Source organism: Dryobates pubescens, chromosome 5, assembly GCF_014839835.1.
Source record: "Dryobates pubescens isolate bDryPub1 chromosome 5, bDryPub1.pri, whole genome shotgun sequence".
Lineage (NCBI taxonomy): Eukaryota > Metazoa > Chordata > Aves > Piciformes > Picidae > Dryobates > Dryobates pubescens.
In genome coordinates, this window is record NC_071616.1 from 35,542,487 (window position 1) to 35,563,147 (window position 20,661).

Genomic DNA, 20,661 nt, shown 5'->3' on the forward strand with positions numbered 1-20,661 from the left:
TCCTTGTTTGCAGGACCGCCCTATGCTTACCACTGTCAGCAGCCACCAAACCAGGGATGAATCAGTTAACCTTAGGGAGAGCTCTGAAGAGGAGAGCAGCTACAGAGCAATTCAAATGTTATCATTAGGAAAAAAAAAGAAAAGACCTGAAAGCATTCAGATAGCATTGCAGGAGCCAGAATGCTGCAATGGGAAGAAGACAGAGGTTTCAGTTTAACAGGAAAGCTGGAAAAGCATGTGCTATGAAGTCAGAGGCTGTAGGGGTGCCACCAGCCTCCTTGCTTTTGTTTATTACTTACTTGTTTGCCAATGGCTGTTTGCCAGGCTACTTAAGACAAATCCTTCTTGAAAGAGCTGCTTCTGCTTCCCTCTCCATCTGGTACCCAGCCCTGACCACCACTGTGTGTAATTGCAGGGAAAACAGCAAAGCGAAGGTTCAGATCTGGTCTCTGTCTTACTGCCTTCTGCAGCACACTTCCTCCCCTGAACAAATACCACCACCCACTTCAGCAGCACCTTTTATCCCAAGCAGCACATTTTTCTGTGTCTCTGCTGCTCAGACAGACAGCCTGACCCAAAACACAGCACTGTAAAACCCCAACATGGGGCAAGGTGATTTCTGATATCTCATTTGCCCATTCAGCTTTACCCCCACCTCCAGCTCCCCCCCGTACTCTATGAAAGGGGAGAAGGCAGGCATGTGTGTCAGTACTGGAGATGTGTCTAAGCAGTTAAAAGGAGAAAGAAATAACATCAGACAGTCAGACAAAGGTCTCTGTTCTTCCTGGATAACACCCATTCTGTTCAGGTGGTTCCTGAATTGCAAACCCCCTGTGCAGCATCACTGTTGCCAGAGAGGATGGGGAAGCAAGCGAAGGAGAAAGCAGGGCCTTGATTCATGGACAAATCGGGATGAAGTTGTAAATTGGGGAAGAGCAGCTTAGCCACAGCATTAGATCATCCTGTCCTGACAGCCCTTTCAGAGTCATCAGTCTCTCCAAGCTGTGTGAGAAGTGGGGAGATGTTCCCGCTCCTCCTCCCTAATAGCACTAAGCATTTCTAACACCATCAGGTGTGGCTCCAGTAGGGAGGATTCTGTGGCCAGGATGACGTGGGAACTGAGCAAAAACCATGGCATGACATAGCTGTGGGATGACATTTTATCTCGCATCAAAGGACAGTAGGGCAGGCCAGCACGCGTGCAATTGGAGAGGACACAGAGGGACTGGGGCTCCCTCCCTACCGCTGACTTACTCCAGCAGGCCAGGGAAGCCCCTGCTCCTCACTGGGCCTCCGACACCCATGAGGCGGCCGGAGATGAGCATTAGTTAAAACCACTTGGGCAGGTGATAATAAGGGCAGGAAAACAGTATCTGAATAGAGCTAAGCGCCCAGAAATCTCCCACAACAACAAACCAAAACCATTTCTGAAGTCCAGACCCGCAGAGTCGCCCTGGCGACCTCTGCCCGGGCGCTGCCAAGGCGGGGCTGGCACACCCGCCCAGGGGATCGCGCAAGTTGCCGTGAGCATCCCTCCAGCAGTCCCAAAGCCGGGCCCACCTAGGACGCGCAGCAAAGCACGGCGGGGCATAAGCCCCACGCACGCCGAGGCTTTCTTCTCACCCCGATCACCCCACCGGCAAGAGCGCCCCCGACTCTTTCAGCGCCCCCGGTCACCCTTCGCTTGAGCTCCACTGCCTGCCGGGACTCCTGTCCGCTGCCGCGGCAGGTACCAGCTGACCCCCACAGCCCAAACCGCGGCTCCCGCCCCGGACTGACCTGCTGAGAGGGGTGGTCCTGGCTCCGCTCCGGGCCCTGCGCCTGCCGTGCCTCCCTCCTCCTCTCTTCCCCGCGTCTCCCCCGCGCCGCCCGGCCGTGGGCTGCCCGGCCCGGCCTCTCTAGCATGGGAAAGGGCCGGGGCCGCCGCCGCTCCGCCCCACCGCCCGCCCCGCTGCGGCGGGGAGGCCGCGGTCCCCGGACTTCTCCCCCCCTCCTCACCGATGCTCGGGCGCCGAGGCCTGCGCTGCCGGCCGCCGGAGCTGCGGTTCCCGCTGGGGGAGCCACTTCCCAGCCCGAAATGGGGGTGGGCAGCCCCCACTGCGCTGCCTACCGTGCGCCCCGCAGCATCCGAGCGGAGGGCGAGGCGGTGGTTCCGGCTCCTGAGTGCAGGGAGCTGCCGGCAGAGCGCCTGGGTGCGGGGCTGCGCGTCTCAGGCTATTTCTGTGCCCGCCGCACCAGCCTCTCCGAGCAGCTTCCGCGGCGCTCGGGCTCCTCGGGATGGCTGCCGGGCGTGTGCCACTGCGGAAGGCGAAGGGGCCTGCCGGGCTGTCAGCTTAGGCAGCAGGGGCACACGGGGGTCAGCCCTCAACATAGCGGCAAGGGCAGGTGGATTGGTGCGCAGACGACCTCAATGGCGTTTGCAAACCCTCTCCCGTTGATGGAGCATCGCTCAGTTGCTTCCTTGGGGTGATACCTAAGATAATTCCTAGGGGTCTTATTTCTGCGGAGCAGCTGTACCTTCCTGCCATCAGAAGTGACCAGCAGGTGGGACAGAGACCTGAGTCACGAAGGTGAAAAAGGGCTTTGAGAAGCCGGTTTTCCTTAAGCATCCCGCCCTGTTCCCCATCTCTCCAAACCGTGAGAACGCAAGCAGTGCACCCCGGCCTGGAGAAACAGCCACTGTCACACCTGCAACTGGGCTACCGGGAAACAGCCTCCAGAATGTGATGGCATGGACGTTCCACTAACATTGCAAGTGCTTCATTGCTACCACCTCACCTGGGGTCCCACATCTGTGGCTTCTCCAGATGCTGAGTAAACAGTGTTGCTCTGCAGCAAACTCCAAAGGCTCGTTTGGGCTCATTTTGTCTCTTTCAGGCTGAAGAAGCACAGTCCATTGGCTAAACTGCCATTTGAAGGACCTTCCAAGTCTGACAAACACAGCTGTGAAAGTCACCCGGAGAAGCATCAGGGAACTACAACATGTAATGAGCTGTCAGCCAAGAACTTCCCTCCATACTGCAATAGGCTGGCACAGCTCATGGACCATAATGGACCAAGGGGTGAAAAATAGCTGTCTCCTATAACATCCTTCCTTTTATTTCCCCTAGGCTTCCCAAGGCTGAGGGGATTTCAGCTGATTTCTGCTCTGCTGGAGCATGGTGCAGAGCACAGGTGGGCTACAACATGATGCCTTTTGATAAAACTTTGCTGTAAATGGACTTTTGCCCCAGGCTGACTTCTAGGAGCTACCATAGCCTAAACAACAACATATGCATAAAATGTTAGGGAACAGCTGAACAAAAAAAGAGTTCTGAGTCTCTTTCACTGCTGTTTCCTTCAGCCCCAGCAAGATGTCTGCGTCCTACAGCATCACCAAGGCTTGGAGACCTTGAGTTCTGCCTTGCATCAGGTGACATTGTCTGCCTCAGGAAAGAGCAGAGAGGAGACTTGGTGCATGTCCTCTGCAAGCACTGAGCAATGGGGGCCTGTGGGAGAAACAAATTTTCTAAAATGCCTTGCAAATGTGATCTGCCACTGGGTCCCAAATATTTGATACCCTAATTCTCAGCAGGTACAGTCTGTGTGTTTCATGAGCCAAGGCTTCTGTGACTTGCTGAACTGGAAATCAAAACACTCTGTCACTGAAACTGGCAAATGCTGCTGGGAAATCTTTACTTCTCAGCAGAGCTGCCAGCCTTACTGCTGGTGTACTGCCCCAGACCCAAAGAAATGAACACTTGCTCCTCATCCCTTGACCTGGCAAGACATCAGGGATCAAACACAGCTGGCCAAGCCTGCCTTGTGTATAAGCCAGGTTAGGGTTAAGGTTAGGGATACTTATTTCTTCCTAACTGATCCAGATTGTGCCTAGCTGGGATGGAATTGAGTGGGAATGGAGTGGAATAGCATAGCATAGCATAGCATAGCATAGCATAGCACAGAATAATAAACCAAGAGGGAAACACAGAGGAGTACAAACATAGAGAAAAACTCCTTCATTTTCTTTTATGTATTAGGCCTCAGTGGCTGTGATTTTTCCCAAGAAGAGTCTTACAAGGGTTCAGACATCCCGTGATTTTTATGTCCCTCCACATTCCTGGCAAGCACAAGCAGTGTGTGCCTGAGCCTCCAGCTCTGTGTGTGAAGAAGCCTGTTACCTCCTTCCTGTGCTGCCTATAACCCTGCAGCAGTGCACAAGAGACATGGAGCTGCAGACTGAGGCAGCAGGAAGATGAGGCACAGGGAGCTGCTTCACAGTTGGAGCTGTAGCACTGCGTCGGGCTATCTGTGTACTGCTCTCGGTTGTAACTCCTCTTTTCCATCATTTATGGCTTTAATATTTAAACTGAATTTCTCCAGGCAGGCTCAGGGGTTTGGGCTGAGTTTGTCTACAGGCATTTCAGGCAAGATGGTATAACTGTTCTAAGAACAACATCAGCAGAAAAAAGAATATTTTGCCCATGCTTTTTGAAAAGGGCTGGTGGTTTCTCCTCGGCCAGCTCCAAGAAATGCTGGCAAAGGTGTGGCCTTTACCCAGGCATATGCCGTGGAATATGCCTGTGGAGCCAGTGCATGTCCCTGGAAAACCAGAGTTTGCCTGGACTGGGGGCAGACAAGAAGGGTGTGAAAATGAAAATACCTGTTAGTTCCTGCTCCTAGAGCAAATGTGTCTGTGTCTGTGTCCCTGACTGGCAGCCCAGCCTGGTGCAGCATGGTGGTGCTGGGATGTCCCCGTGCTTCTGCTTCGTGTCAGGATAGGCCAACTGCCCATGAGCAAAGCCCTCAGCTGGGGCATGCCTGTAGGCAACCATCAGTGCGAGCCCTCACCTCCCTAGCTGTGGGGAAGAGGCCAGAATGAGATTTCATGAGGCCATGTGGTGCAGATGGGTCTGGACATGGCACCTGGGAGGCTGGGAATGGGCAATGGCATAAAATGGTGCTGGTGCAGCACAGCCCTGGATGTGATCCCATACTTTCTTGCCTGCAAACTGCTTCAAGGACAGAATGGTTTCCTTGGAGGATTTTTCCTTCATTGTTACATTATGTTCATTCTTCAAAAGCAGGAATTAATATCTTCTCATCCCTGGGACAAGTGTAGGATTATCACCCAGGTAGAGATGGAAACTCACACCTGAAGAGACTGAAGTTGCAATTATCCAGTGGTGCTGGGTGGTTTCTTGGGCATCCAGCACAGATCAACACTGCAGCCCTTCTGTGCTAACTTTATCTCTGGCTGTGTGTGCTTGGCATTTCTTCCAGATGGACTCTGTGGCACCGAGTGGACACATGGAAAGATGAAGGTTAATCTCGGTGTAAGGGAAGTGTTAGTGAAGCACCCTGCCTTGCACAGCCCAGGGATTGGTGGCAGGAGAAAGGCTGCTCCCCAAGGCAGTGTTACCCCTCTTCTCCTGAGATCTGCCTTTCCCAGCACTGCTTGCCTCCTTCTTGAAACACCTCCTGCCTGCCGTAACTAAGGAAACAGGGCTCCTGTAGGCAGCAGCTTCTTTCAGTGGGCCTCAGAGTGCAAAGGACCAGCAGGCACCATCCTGGCCTGAGGCAGTGCCAGTCCCCTCCACAGCCTGGCCAGGGGCCTTCAGGCTGCCCTGTAGCCCGTTCTCAGATCCCAAATATCAGACATCACCTCTCACATGCACCCCCCAAAATCTGGGGCAGAGCTGGCTGTGATGGATCCACATCCCTCCAAACAGGGAAGGGCTCCCTGCCTTTCGCTGAGATCTGCCTGGCAGGGGCCCTTGGCCCCAAGCGAGATGCTTCTCCCTTCCCACAGGAGGCTTGAGCTTTTCAAAAACAGAGGCTGGAAGAGCTGCAGCAAAGACTGAGCTGCCATCACACCAGCCACCTCAATTCCATTAATTAAAAAAGTTAATTTCTTAATTTTTGAGTGCTCACCTCAGACCTTTGCAGTGCTCTTTGAAGGCAGCTTGCCATTGGAAACTGGGGCCGCAGCTGCTAAGCTGGGAAATTGTCTCTCTCCTATGCCAACTCCCTCAAGGTTTGGTGTCTGCATGCTTGTAATTTCAAATTTGCTTCAAACATTACCCACCACCCAGGCTGTGTGACCAGGCACTAATCGGTTACATTAAAATATGCTAATTGGCTCTTCACAATTGCCAGTCAGGCAGGACAGTGTGGCTCAGTGCTTGCAGGCACTACATTTCTCCATGGCTCTAGATTGCAGTTTTATAGCTGGCCTGGGGTAGCAAGTTGTTCCCACAGTGCTACCCCACCACTGCCAGCACTGCCTCTAAAGACATCATGGCTGGGCCTTCAACACAGGACTCACAGCTTGTCCAAGCCACTGATGCAGTTTAAATCCAACTACTCATCTCAATGAATACTATCCTTGGTCTCCCTGACTGTCAATCACCCCTGCCTCCAGTGGTGCTTCTACGGGTGCTCCCACCTGCTCCTGTATCACTGAAAGCAACTGGTGTAGCTTCTTGCTTGAGGCTTTCCTCTCTCCACCCCAGAGTCCTGCCTTTTGCACCACAAAGTGCTTCACTCAACCCCTTGAAGAAGGACCCATTGCAGGTCTTCTAGACCTGCAGGCTTGCACTGCCAAATGCCAAACCAGCATTTGTGTAATCAATATCCTCTGTTCCTGTGCAAATAGCTAGTTTGCACTTCCACAGAGTTCAGACCTACTGCCCACCTGCCCTTTCAGTGACTGATGCTCTGACCTGACCCTGTGTCTGCTCTGAAAGCCCAGAGTGTGATGTGTTGCTTGCTTGTGGCTCTAGAGAGGTACACACAGAGGAATACAAATGCATTCATTCTGTGGAAAATACATCTTCTTTTCTTTTGCATGTATGTGTGAAAGGAAAACAAAATTAATACATGGTTATATGGAGCTTGAAGGGGAGGTCATGGATCAGAGTCAAATTTTTACTGTACATCTCAAGGCAATGACCCCTTTGCAGCAGGAGGTGCAACCAGTAATTCCTGACAGACAAGAAGATGATCCAGGCTGAGCACTTGACCTTCTGAAGCAGGAAATGGCATTTGCAATGATGCTTCAAGCAATGAAAGGTTGATTGCAGAGATACCAGGGAAAAGTGATGGTAGCTTTAATGAGAATGTCAGTGGACTATGGGGGAAGGATGTAAGATGACAGGCTGAGCTGGGAGAGCCAGCAAGGAATATGCACATCATGTAATGAACAATATTACCATGCTGGCCAAACACAGGGCTCTGTGCAGGCTGTGTCTCTGCCCACATGCTCGACTTTCCTGGGGGCAAACACTCAGTTTGCACTGATGTTCTCCCCAGCTAAAACAGTTTCCAGCAGAGCAGCTAGCTAATGCACAGTGGCACGGTCCTTTATGAAAGGCATTAACTCCAAACAAGCTGTCTCATATACAAAATATTCCACAAAAGCATCTCTGCTAACTAGCTCTTTGGCCTGTCCTCCATGTATAGCATAGTGTTAAAATGAAAAAAGAAAAGACCAAGATAAAATAAAACCAAAGGCTACCCTGAGCCGAAAAAAACGGGATTTGTGTGCAGTAGCATTTGATTTCTGGAAGCAGCTGGCAGAAAACACCTTGAGAAGAGCAAATGCATCTTGAAAGAGATTCAGAAGCCACATAAAATGTGAGCATCCACAGCACCTTGCAGCAAGGTATTCCTCGGGTAAGCCATGTGTTGTGTGAAAAGCACAGTCTCCTTACAGTTCTGACCCACTCACCAGCTATTTTCACCCACTTCTCAGCCTGCAGCATGCAGTCAATGTTTGAGCCTTTTCATGATTTCCTTGCTCATGCTGCTGGCTTTACCTATGGATTTACTGCATGTGTAATATATCATCTTCAATTTCATCACAATCTTTGCACCTGCTTTCTCCATCCCCTCCTTTCACATGTACTGAAACGAAACCATCACTCAGGCAGAGACAATATGGGGTTTATCAGGCTGGAATTACACCAGAGACCAGTTGGGAACACTCAGCTGAACTGAAACTGTAAGGGAAATGTGAGTGGATGGCATGCTATTAATGTTATCTCATTATAAAAGCAAAATGCTAAAGTACTGGTGGTCACTGATGATCACAGCCCTGCTTCTGGATGGTCCTTATCTGCCTTTCTGGGTGGCTCAGCAACTAGCAGCTCTGCCACAGCTTCAGCAGATCGCTGAGAGCCCCAGGGCTCTAGCACGCTGAGACAGGGCAGAAGCAGCAGCCCTCTTGCTCTGTCTGTTGGTGATCAGTGTACTATGTGGTGTAACAAATATGTAGAAAGCACTGGAGCTCCCAAGCAACAGCTTGAAGAACTGGAGCATGTTTAGCTATGTTGCAATGGAGCACGAATCACTGCAGTGGGCAAGAGTCACATCTGATGCAGATTTTATCCTCCTGCAGTGAGGCCTGCAATCCTCATCAGTAGTAATGTGAGGAGTTCTGGGTGGGGGATGCTGCTCCGCAGGTGGATCCTTCTTGGGGGAAAGTGCTGCCCTCCCAGGGAAGATCACAGCTGGGTGCTGCCCAACAGAGTTGAAGAGGGAGGCATGGTAGAAGTCTGTCTTGGGTTATGGTGGTTGGCTCCTATGTCCTTGAGATGCTTAACTCCTGACCCATGATGGTGGCAGCCCATGCTGTGGGTGACCTAGGGAATGGATGTGTAAGCTTGTGGCCCCCAGTCTACCTCCTGCAGCACTGCTGCACCCTACACTGCCCCCATCTTACTGCAGGGCTCCCACTCTCTTATCCCTTACATATCTTTATTGAAAACTCTCTCCACCCCCTACTATCTGTCCTCCTATTGCCTTTTGTTGTGAGGGATGTAGAGTTGTGCTCAGAAGAGCTGATTGCCACAGGGCATATGCTCCACAGTCAGTGCTGGCCACTGCCTCCTGACTGTTCCAGATCCTTGCTGAGGGGGTTGAGAGCCAAGCAAGCTCCCCAAACTCTACAACCTAGGGGTCTGAAAATACTGCACACCATCACGTAGCAGATGTGGTACAGGCCTGGCTTACAGCTACTGACCTAAACACCTCTTGCTCAGCAGATCCATTCCCCTCTGTGCCAGCACTTTGCCCAGTTTATACTAGCCTCTGAGAAGGTGGCATTTTGCTAAGAGATGGGTGTGGAGCTCCCCAGGGGCATATTTATTGGGTAGGTTGGAGCCAGCTGAGCCTTGATGTTGTCTGTCTTGGACACATAGGAAGCAAGCACCATAGGAAAAGTCAGTTTTCCTGGAGTTTGGTGGTCTGTGTTGATATCCTCTCTGTGCAGCCTCTGGATTTGCTGCTCCTTCCCCATGGGCAAGATGATAAAGGCTTTGAGGAGGTGACTCTATCCCGGCCCGGCCGAGCGTGGGATTGCTGCTCCCCTTTACTTTGGTCATTGCTCCACTGCCTCTGGTAAGGAAGAACATAGGTAGGAGCCATGCTTTTCTGAAGAAGACTTTGTTTGCCTCCGTCTGCGTCTTCCCATGGGAGTTGCGCAATGAACGCTGAAAGCCTGGCTCCGCAGAGGCTTTCTGCCACCTACAGGAAGACCTGACTCTGAGGGGCACCACGGCTAACCGGGTGGGAACACCCTTGAGAAGCCGCTCGGCGAGGCTTGCCGGGGCGACTCTGTAGCCACGGCTGCGCTCCCCTCTAGTCCCTCCCGCCGCTCCCGGCGGGCTCCCAGCGCCACCTGCCGGCTCTCCCAGGCATCCCCGCCGCGGCCGGCGCCGGTGCGGGGTGGTGGCGGGGATGCTCCCCTGTCCTTGTGTGCCAGCCCACCCCCGGCCGTCCCTGGGGGCCGCTCCTCAGTAGATGACAGGCTCAGCCGTCACACGCGGCCCGGCAGCTCTTCTTTCGGCTGGAGAAAGGCCCGCGGCAGCCCTAGAATACTGGGAGCGGGACGGTACCTGAGTGTCCTGGGGTGATCCGGTGAGAAGTGGAAGGATTGGGAGAGTGCTCGGCAAGGAAGTGCCTCCTGCACAAAGTCCCTCTCATCTTGGTGATCACCCCAGCCACTCCACTGGCTCTTCCTGACTCCAAGTGCCCTTGGTTTTTCCAGTTTTCATGTCACATCCAGCATCTTCCTCTCTTCTGCTTCTGTTTCTCAGTCTGCCCTGTACATCATGCCAGGGCCCCTTGTGTCTGTGCCCTCCCTAGGGCTTCCCCTGGCCCCAGTCCCCCCAGAGTCCCCAAAGTGGTCATGCTCCCTCTTCCCTCTGCGCAGCTGCTGCTCCTCGCTCCCTGGGTACAGCCTGCCTGCTGTCCTCTCCAGCCCTATGGAGCAGCCTCCTTTCCCCCGCTGTGAGTGAAGAAGATGTTTGCTTCTGCTTCTGGGAGGCATTTTGGAAACCTGGATACTGGCTGTGTTTATCTGAAATCCACCAGACAGGAGTCTGAGCGAAGCAAGTGAATCTTGGAAAAAAAATCCGTGTCCCACTGCCTTCTCCCTTACATTTGTTTCCTTTTTTTTGTTGTTGTTTCCTCCCATAACTCCTCACTCTGTCTTTAGAGGTGAATAATTCACCTCCCTCCCTGCTGCTTAAAAGCACTGCTGCAGTGCTTTTAAAAGTAGACTGCAGACTTCTCCCTTACATCTATTCCCATTTTTTTGTTTCCTCCCATAAGTCCTCACTCAGTCTTCAGAGGTGAATAATTCACCTCCCTCCCTGCTGCTTAAAAGCACTGCTGCAGTGCTTTTCAAACCCTGATGCAGTGCTTTTCAAACCCTGATGCAGTGCTTTTAAAAGCCTGTGTGCTGGTAGGGCCAAACAGGCCCAGGATGGGTCTGGAACATGTCCCAGTAGGTCAAGCCTCAGGCCCCCACTTCCCCCTCCTGCTGGGGGATTTTTTGGCTCGAGATAGACAATGGGGCTAGGAGTCTGGTGACCTGAACGTGGCCCAGACTTGCCTGGACATAGCCTGGGGCCCAGGAAAACCAACTGCACATGTTGCACACGGGTCTGACCTTGTGACACCTATTGGCCTGTCTGTGTGTCTGACCATGTTTGGCCAAACTCGGTTCCATAGGTTAAGGTATCGCGTTTCTGTCTTTCAGTCTTTTCTACCATTGGTCATTAATTGTCTATGGATGTTATTAGTACAAGCTGAAATGGTGAACAACTTGCCTTGTTCTGCCTTGGTCTGTATCTGAAAAGTCAACAAGAGCTGCTGTCGAGGTTACAGCTGAAAAAAACTCTTATAGCAGGCAAGTTGTACAGCCACTGAGCCAAAAGCTGCAGGGGCAAGAGCTGATCCAGACTCATGAGTCTCACCTTGCAAATCAGCAAGCTGCCCCAGACCCATGAGTCTCACCCTGTGAATCAGCAAGCTAAGGAATCGGTCAGCTAAGGAATTGTGCACTCTGCATGCGTCCAGCAGCTGCCCTCAGAACGCTGGCTGCAGCAGCAGTGCTTTTTTTAAGCCCACTGCAGTGCTTTTAATGCTCCACTGTGGAAGTCCACTGGTCCTCCATTGTAGTCCTCTCTAGAGTTTTCCTCACTCAATCACTGTGCTTGCAAGAAGGGAAAGTACAGTCACAGGTGCTATCCCCACAGCAGACACTCTGTAGGCCTTGGACCCCCATTGGCCTTTGTAGATGCCCAGAAGCTTGTAGATAAGGAAAATTACCATCTAACAGGAGCATGTGCTGTCTTCAGGCAGCCTGATGTTTGGTTGCCCTTGATCAGGTGCCACTAATTTAACAGTGGGCTTATACAAAGCAGTGCTAAGGGCTTCGTTTGTCTGATTCAAATACATCAGGTGGCTACTGGAACCTGGCAAATATTTACCCTTGATCAAATAATGTCTTTCTTTTCTTCTGGCTAAGAAAATTATTCTTCCATGGCTCATTTAAGGAGGGTGTTTCACTGGACTCCTAGCATCTGTAGGGATACTCCCCACCCAGGCACAAAAAAGAGTGGCCACCCCTGAGAATCCAGGCCACACAAGGGCTGGGAACAGGTGAATGTGGGGCTGCCTCCATCTTCCTGAGGAGGTCCTGGTTCTGCCTTTTATCCTCATCCTGAACACGGCTTTGAATTTCTTCTGCTAAAGCAAGCCTAGTCTGCTCTGAGAAAAGATTTTGTTGATCACAAATAGGGACAGAAAGCTGCCCAGAGAATGCCCTGACTGGTGATGAGGCAGAGCAGATGTCTAGCTCCGGGATGCACAAAAAGCACCTCAACCTACCCGGGAATCAGTGTGGGAATCTCCCCCATGTGAGCACCTGACTGGCAGGGATAATGGCCCTTCTTCTGCACTAAATCCAGGGCTTAAATCTGTGCTCAGAAAGTGAGGTGTCTGGGCTCTAAGTCCTCTAAATCTGTCAGACTTTGATCCCAGCATCTTTCATACCAAGCTATCTGATGGATGGAATGGGCTCTGTTCCTTTAATAGAGCCAGGCATCTGTGTGTATGACGACACGGGGACAGAGAAGGGCAAGAAGCAAGATAGTGGTCAGAGGCCTGGTCTCTGCTCATGGTGCTGTTAGTGCATTTTGTGTAATGAGTGATAAATGGAAACTGCATCGACTGGGGCAGGTGGAAATGAAGCAGGCAGAATCCAGCCCTCCATGTAGCGAACAAGTAATCAGTTAAATCCTGGCCAGCTGCAGCACGGCTGGGACAGTGGTGGTGTGCAGAGCTGCTACTGCACTAGGCACAGCCAGTGTTTTTGCAGAGACAGAGTAATTTAGGAGCTGCTCTTTACAGACCCACTGCAGGAGTACCTTGATGACAGAGCAGCAGCCGTGAGATGGCAGGGAGAGAGATTACTTTTCCTAGAGCACTGCTGCAGCAGGCAGGAGGATTAATCCAAGTCTGTTTTCAGGAATTGATTGAATACCGTGTTCGTTTATCTGCAGCTCCTGCTGAAACATTTCATATTTCACATATGATTTCGCTGTTTCCAAGGCTGAAAGGCTTCCTTCTCTAGGGAGCAGCAGTTCTGCAAGAGAACAAGTTGGAGCCCAAGGGAAGCAGCAAAAGGGAAGGTCTATTTCATCTTTAGTAACCGGTCACTTCCATTTTGGAGTCAGAGAAAGAAGAACTATCTGGTGGGTGTTGAGTATGCACTGTGTGAATGGTGACTTGGTTATGAATACGTGCATGTGTTATTGTTATTTATTATTGATAGGATTCCTTAGGTGTGCATGACACTTCACAAGCCTTCACAGGCTCTTGCACCTTGATGTGCCAAATATAAATATGACACAATGCTCAGCAGCAACAGAGCACAGCAGGTGGGGGCTAGGCGAGCAGCTGAGGGTGGGGAGGAAGATTCCACCAGTGTCCAAAAAGGCAGTACACAACTTCTGGAGCTGGAGCTGCTTCTGCTACTGCCAGCAGATTGCTTCAGAGTACCACCTTCACATATTCATGCCTGATATTTTGGGTTTTAATCCTCCTCTGCAATAAACACCATTTACTTTTATTATTTTAATTCTCTACTGAAGATCTCTGCTTCCACAGTGTCCTGCCTGGAAGTGATGCAGAATGAAAGGAATCTTGGTTCAGCACCTTTCCTTGCTGTGTTATTCACCTAGGTGTGATGGGGCTGCTCAGTTGGCTTGAGTTTTTTGTCTCAGGAGCATCAAATCAGTCAGCTGAAACAAAAAGAGACATTTTACTGTGCACTTTTCCTGCTAGATAAAGTACCTTGGAAGCAAGAAGAGGAATGCCATAAAATCCCAGGATGGCATCTTCTTGTCTGGGTATAATATCCAGCACTGAAGCCTGCTGGGGATGATGGGAATTTGAGAGCACCCAGACACCTGCAGAGGATGCTTAGAGCTTTGCAGGAAGAAGCTGTCTGTAGTTACTTCCCCCTCATCTTGTCCTTCTTTTCACTGCCTGAGCTTTTCTACAGCAGCTCTTGCCACTGGCATTTACCCATTGCTCTGGTGCCACACCAGTACTGTGGGCCAGGTTTGATGAAAGGAGAAGTCTAAGCACTTGAACTGAAAGATTTTGGGTCCCTTGGAGGGACACTCCCCACACCACTATGGGGACAGGGCTTGGGGCATCTGTGTGGCCCGGGGGACAGAGGAATGAGTGCCCCTGTCCTGACCTCTGGCCCGTAAGTGCCTTCTCTCCTTCAACACTCCCTTCCCACCCATCAATATTTTCTATTCCTGCTGTTGGGCTCTGACACACTGAACTTTATTTGACTGCAAAAGTTCATTTCCCAGCACCACCAGCAAGCAGCAAATGAGTCAAATGTTGATTTTTGTGACAGCTTTCCTAACACAGCAGTGCTTTGTAGATTGTGACTTTATGTGCTTGTTTCAAACAGGCCTGGGGTTTTGTTGCACAGGTCAGCTAGAATTGCCCAGAATATCAACAGTGCCCTATCTCAACTCCTTGTAAATACATTGGCCATTCAGCCTTTCTCCTCTGCTCCCAAAAAGAGATGTTTATATGACTCCAAGAATGAGGGAGATAGGGCCAGCAAGGACAGGGAGACACACAAGAACTTTCACGCAGGATGAGGCCATGTTAGTGACTGCTCTGGTCTTTTGTGGGAAGAGCTCTGTAATCCTTGTTGAACATCTGTAAACAGCTGGTGTCCCTCAGTCACAGGACTCTCCTTGTTAGTCATCACCTGTGTCAGAGAAATGGCAGCCCCTTGGTTGCAGCCCCAGGTAGCCAGCACCAATTCAGACAGAATAGCAAATCAGCTCTTGTTTTGAGGGATGGCCTTCCTTGTACCCTAGGCATCAACTCCTGTGCTTAAAAATGATAATAATAATTTTTTTAATCCTATGAGTTAGAAGACTTGTAAGACACAACTTAGAAACTCATCTTTCTTTTTTTTTTTTTGCTGCTCTAAATATACCCTTGGTGCTCAAACTACTGGGGTCACCTGAGTTTTGGACTTTCTGACAGAAGTGACAGCCACCTGGTCTCTGTGGTGGGTTGCTATTCAGAGGTTCAGAATGTGGGTTTTCTTTAATAGACTTGAAACATCCTCTACAGCCTACTCAACTCATTCTTCATTTGGAGGCAACTGACCTTTTGTCAATAAGCCTTTCACCTTGCCTTCTGAAGTGCTGGAAATCCATTCACTAAAGAACATCACCACAGGGAAAGGCAGAGAAGAAGCCCCTTTGAAGAGTGAAGTTCTAGGTGCATTTTTTCCCCCTCAGTTTCATTTCTCCCCTTCATTCATGTAGCTTATTGACCTGAAAATATCTGTCAAGTACAAAGATGCAGCCATGAATATGTCTTTAGATGGCAGATTATTTGCTTATTTAGTTTAGAACTGTTTGGATTAGTTTTCAACGTGTACCACTATCTGGATCATAATGTGTCCCTGCCTAAATGCCTTGTACACCAAACATTACCTCCTAGCTTCATTTTACACTGAATCATAAGCTGTGAAGTTAGTAATGAAAAAAGCGCAGGTTCACCAGCTTGGGGGAGGCTCTACACACTGAGGCAGGATGTATGGCTGTATAAACCCCTTCTCCTCCTCAACACTGTCCTTGGAGGAAGGAGAAGGGGAGGGCAGGTGAAGATTGGCCAGATGGGAGCTGAAAATGAGGTTCAGTAGCTTAAGTCATAAATTCAAATGCAGTATGGTCTTGACAGTGTGCTAAAGTTGTGACCATCTGTCAACTGTTTAGTTATCATCTCCTTCCTTGTTAATAACTGTCCTCCTCACTGAAAACCCCAGCACAACTGATGCAGCACAACTGGCAATCTGGGTCAAAATGATTAAAACCTGGCTACCTAAAACTATGCTGTCAGTCTGTCTGGCTGCCCTCAGCTCTCAGGTACTTGCACAACAGACACAATACCCTGTGTCCTTCAGTCTTTCTTGCAAAGGTTTCCAAAACACAACCTAAGAAGAAAGATTGAGACAACAGGAGTGCTTCATCTAGAGAAGACATGGTAACCACTTTCAAGTATGTAAAAGACTGCAGAGAGGAAAGGATGTATCTGTTCTCTGTATCCACTGGGCTAAGGACTAAGACCTTAGATTGCTGTAAGGGAGTGTCAAGTTAGGTATGAGGACATACTCTGAAAGGACAATGAGCTGAATGGATTGCCTAGCAATGGTTAAGAATCTCCATCACTAGAGATCTTAGGGACCTGATTGGATAGGATAGGTGTACCTGGGACAAGAATATGGAGAAACTGGGAAAGATGGTTGAGTTGGCCTCTGAATGTCATTTTGCACTCGGAGTTGGAGCTTAGCATTAGTTTTCTGTGCCAGGAAGATCAGGTCCTTCCTGACAACCTCAGCAATGTAACCCAGAGCTGAATGAAGAAAGGATTGAGGTCCCTTTTCCTCTCTGTTCATGTCTCCACGTAGGCAGATTAGAAGGCAGAGCTGCATGCTGCCAACCATGCTATACTTGTTCTGTTGCTAAATTGAAGACCTGCTGCTTTTTATGGCCAATCAACTTTCCCTAACCAAAGTGGAAGCCTCTCCAGACATTGAGGGATGTTCAAATTTTCAAAGCTAACTAACTAAAAAAAAATTTTAAAAAAAGAAAATAAAAAGCCCACAAAAACTTCCTAAGGCTTGTATTTAAGTGATAATTTGAGGCAAGTAGCACTGGGTTTACCACAGAGCACATTCATTTCTCCCAAACTATCATAGAAAATAGCAGAGATTAACTCACTCGTTTCAGAGTTAAAAATCACCACTGGGCTGTAATCTTGAATGCTGAACTAATGGGGCTGTCTGAGGCAATGCACCTTTTGAATTGGAGGAAATGGTACATCATTTGGGATGTAATTTAAATCAAGGCTTTCAAAGATGTTGGGTAGGCATAACAGAGCATGGCATCAACTGTAACTGTATTTTATTCTGCTTAAAGTGTCTAAACGCAAGGAAGATTCAGGGATCAAGATACCGACACTGTCATCTGCCAGTCATCAAACGTAGCCCAGGTATTTGAACTAGATCTTGAAAACACCGGCTGTCTGACAACTGCATGGTTTATACCACTGCCCTCCTACCTTGCTTGTTAAAGGGACATATTGTGAATGGGTTCATACAGCTATGTGCAAAGCCCCTCTGCACAGCTGCCCAGGAGGTGAGTGTGGACTGGTAACACTCAGCGACATCAAGGATAGGCTGAGAGAAAGGGGCTGGCTGCAGTATGCTGCATGAATTTCTGGAGAACATCTGCATTGTAGATAATAGCAACAATAAATTGCTCTTTCAGGTGTTACTTGTGGCCAGTTACCAAGGTCTTCCTGAGAAAGGCATCTGGCATAATCCCTACCCTAGAAAGGAAAGAAAGGAAAATCTTGACATACGGGTTGTGTGTACCTGTTGTTGAAAAGCAGGATGGTTATAGTACTCCATCCCCTGGGTCACAACCAAATTCTGTCTAGGGAAGCTCTGTCTCCCCAGGGGTCAAAGAGGAAGATAGTATTTCTGAGTGCCACACATCCAGATTCTCTCATGATGTCGATTTTACAGCAGCAGAAAATTAAATTGCTCCAAATTAACTTCCGTTCTCATTATTCACTTACTCTCTGTGCTAATCTCCTTATTTACCCATCTCTTTCTTACATACCCATGCATATGCAGGGTGGCTAAGGGCCAAGGCCTAGCCAACATGGATTTAGGAAGGGCAAGTCCTGCTTCACCAACCTGATCTCCTTCTATGATCAGGTGACCTGCCTGGTGGATGTGGGGAAGGCTGTGGATGTAGTCTACCTGGACTTCAGCAAGGCCTTTGACACCATCCCCCACAGCAAACTCCTGGCCAAGCTGTCAGCCTGTGGCTTGGACAGCAGCACTCTGTGCTGGGTTAGGAACTGGCTGGAGGGCTGAGCCCAGAGAGTGGTGGTGAATGGTGCCACATCCAGCTGGTAGCCAGTCACTAGTGGTGTGCCCCAGGGATCAGTGCTGGGCCCAATCCTATTCAATATATTTATTGATGATCTGGAATTGAGTCCATCATCAGTAAATTTGCAGATGACACCAATTTAGGAGTGGGTGTTGATCTGTTAGAGGGTAGAAGGGCTCTCCAGAGGGACCTTGACAGGCTGGACAGATGGGCAGAGTCCAACAAGATGGCATTTAATAAGTCCAAGTGTGGGGTGCTGCACTTTGGCCACAACAAGCCCATGCAGCACTACAGGCTGGGGTTGGAGTGGCTGAAGAACAGCCAGGCAGAAAGGGACCTGGGGATAGTGGTTGACAGCCAGCTGAACATGAGCCATCAGTGTGCCCAGGTGGCCAAGAAGGCCAATGGCATCCTGGCCTGCATCAGAAACAGTGTGGGCAGCAAGAGCAGGGAAGTCATTGTGCCCCTGTACTCAGCACTGGTTAGGCCACACCTTGAGTCCTGTGTCCAGTTCTGGGCTCCTCAGTTTAAGAAGGACATTGAGACTCTTGAATGTGTCCAGAGAAAGGCAAAGAGGCTGGGAAGAGGCCTCGAGCACAAGCCCTACGAGGAGAGGCTGAGGGAGCTGGGGTTGTTTAGCCTGGAGAAGAGGAGGCTCAAGGGAGACATTATTGCTGTCTACAACTACCTGAAAGGAAGCTGTAGACAGGTGGGGGTTGGTCTCTTTTCCCAGGCAATCAGCACCAGAACAAGAGGACACAGTCTCAAGCTGTGCCAGGGGAAGTTTAGCCTCAAGGTGAGGAGAAAGTTCATCACAGAAAGAGTTGTTTGCCATTGGAATGTGCTGCCCAGGGAAGTGGTGGAGTCACTGTCTCTGGAGGTGTTAAAGAGGGGATTGGACGTGGCACTTGAAGCCATGGTTTAGTTAGTCATGAGGTGTTGGGTAACAGGTTGGACTTGATGATATCTGAGGTCTTTTCCAACCTTATTGATTCTATGATTCTATGATATGCATAGACAAATTCATCCCCAGGCAACTTCTCCCCCATCCTGCCAACAGCTCATTGTAACACCACAAACAGCACTGAAAGAGGAATTTATATATATGTATTACTATATTCTAAAATATGAAAGCAGTATTTTGACAGTGAGAAATCATAAACACCAATTTGCAGGGGCATTTTAATGAGACTGTGCAGATAATCTTGCTTCACCATTCTTCCATGCCTGTGGAAAGCAGTTCCCTTCCTTTCCTTTCCCTTCCCTTTAGCTACAGCTGGTAATACCCCCTACACAGGCAGGATTAATGTCTTTCATGAGATACAGTCCCTTCAGTCAAAAATCTTTCATGACATGAAAAGGTTTCTCTGTAATTCTTTTTATTATTATTTTGATGTAAGCTGTTAAAATATGGAGAAAACACTGTCTGATTATTTAAAGATAAAATCCAGGCTGGGTCACGTATCTTTATTGCAAGGCTCAGACTACTTTAAGTTGATGAGTTGAGGGAATATTGGAGGATTTTTATTCTCAGTAGTCGTGACAGGAGAATGAGGGAGGTGGGAGTGAAAGCTCAATCGTTTCTGAGCAGCTTTCCCCCCAGCTCTGCTGAAGGTGTCTCTTAGTTGTTCATCACTGCTGATCCAGTGCCTGCAGATAGGGTTTGCATTTTCTTTTATTATTGCCCCTGTTTGTCTCAGAAATGTTGAATCATGAAAGTTATCTGTGGGGGGGGAAAGAAGAGGGGGTGGGGGGAAAGTTATTTCTGATAAAGAACCCCTGAATGCTTGTTTGCTTTTGTCATCCTCCTTGCTAGTGCACAAGCAGGAGACAAACATGGCTAGTCTTTTCTCCAGGCTTCTCTCCCTAGAAACTGAGACAAGAAACATACTTTAATTTTGCTCTGAACCTTCAGGCAAAGGGAAAGCCTCTTTTGCAGAAACAGAGTCTGTGCTTTGGGGCTGGTCAGTAAGGCTGAGATTTAGTTAAAACCATCTTTCTTTGACTTTTGATGAGCGCAGAGTTTGACTGTCTCCAGGGGCAAAGATGCAGCTCAGCAACACTCTTCTCTCCCTTTCTCCTGTCATGGGTGGCTCATCTGTGGAGGGAGAGAGGAATGCTTTCCTTCAGAGCCAGGGAGGTACAGCGTGTAGGTGTGTAGGAGAGTGAGAGGCTGTGCACAGCGCCTATGTAGACAATACAAGGATTGTGTGGGTGGGCAGAGAGGGGTGAGAGTGTGCAGCTGTCAGAGGGTAAACACATCTGCAAAGCTTCTGCCAGCATGTCATACTGCCCAGCCGCCACCTGCCCAGTTCAAAGCATTTTCTAACTACCTGCTGTTGCTCTGCAACCCCAGGGACGCTTTGAACCTGCAGAGATTTTCCTTCAAATTTCTCCTTGCCTCAGATGTCAGTTCCAACAGGGGCAGATTTGGTGTGGCAGGGAGACACTGTGAGACCTCACCTTGCCTCCCTCACCCACGCTGAAGGTGGAGAAGGGAAACCTCTCCTCCTACCCCCTCCTCTTCCCATGGGAGTTGTCAGGACCTCATACCCCATGCACACCCATCTCCTTCCCAGGGTCCAGGGTCGTGGGGGAGGCAGATGGACCCGCAGGATGTGAGGCTGGTGCTGAAGGGACAGCGCCGGGCCGAGGCAGGCACAAGGACAGGGATGGGGACAGGGGCAGAGGTGGGGGCAGAGACAGGGGCAGGAGCACAGACAGGGACACGGAGAGCGACCGAAGACGAACAAAGTCGGGGGAGGGAGAGGACGGGACAAAAACAGGACTGGGAGGAGAGAAAGAGGGGGAGGAGTGGGGACAAGGGCTGGAAATCACAGGGCTAGGGAGAGAGACCGGGCAGGAGACCGACACAAAC

General features: G+C 49.9%; 1 protein-coding gene across 3 annotated transcripts in view; it reads right to left on the minus strand.

Annotated features, from left to right (window-relative positions):
* Positions 1–2,223, minus strand: part of TMEM63C (transmembrane protein 63C) — a 33,676-nt gene extending 31,453 nt beyond the window's left edge. Inside the window, exon 1 of one of the 3 annotated variants that reach the window (XM_054161999.1) lies at positions 2,111–2,223. The gene's annotated coding sequence lies outside the window, so the exon portion shown is untranslated. Of the gene's footprint in view, positions 1–1,779; positions 1,913–1,998; positions 2,051–2,110 lie in introns of those variants that run through there. The other 2 variants (XM_054161998.1, XM_054161997.1) reach the window with 2 other exon arrangements.
* Positions 2,224–20,661: the final 18,438 nt, after the last annotated feature.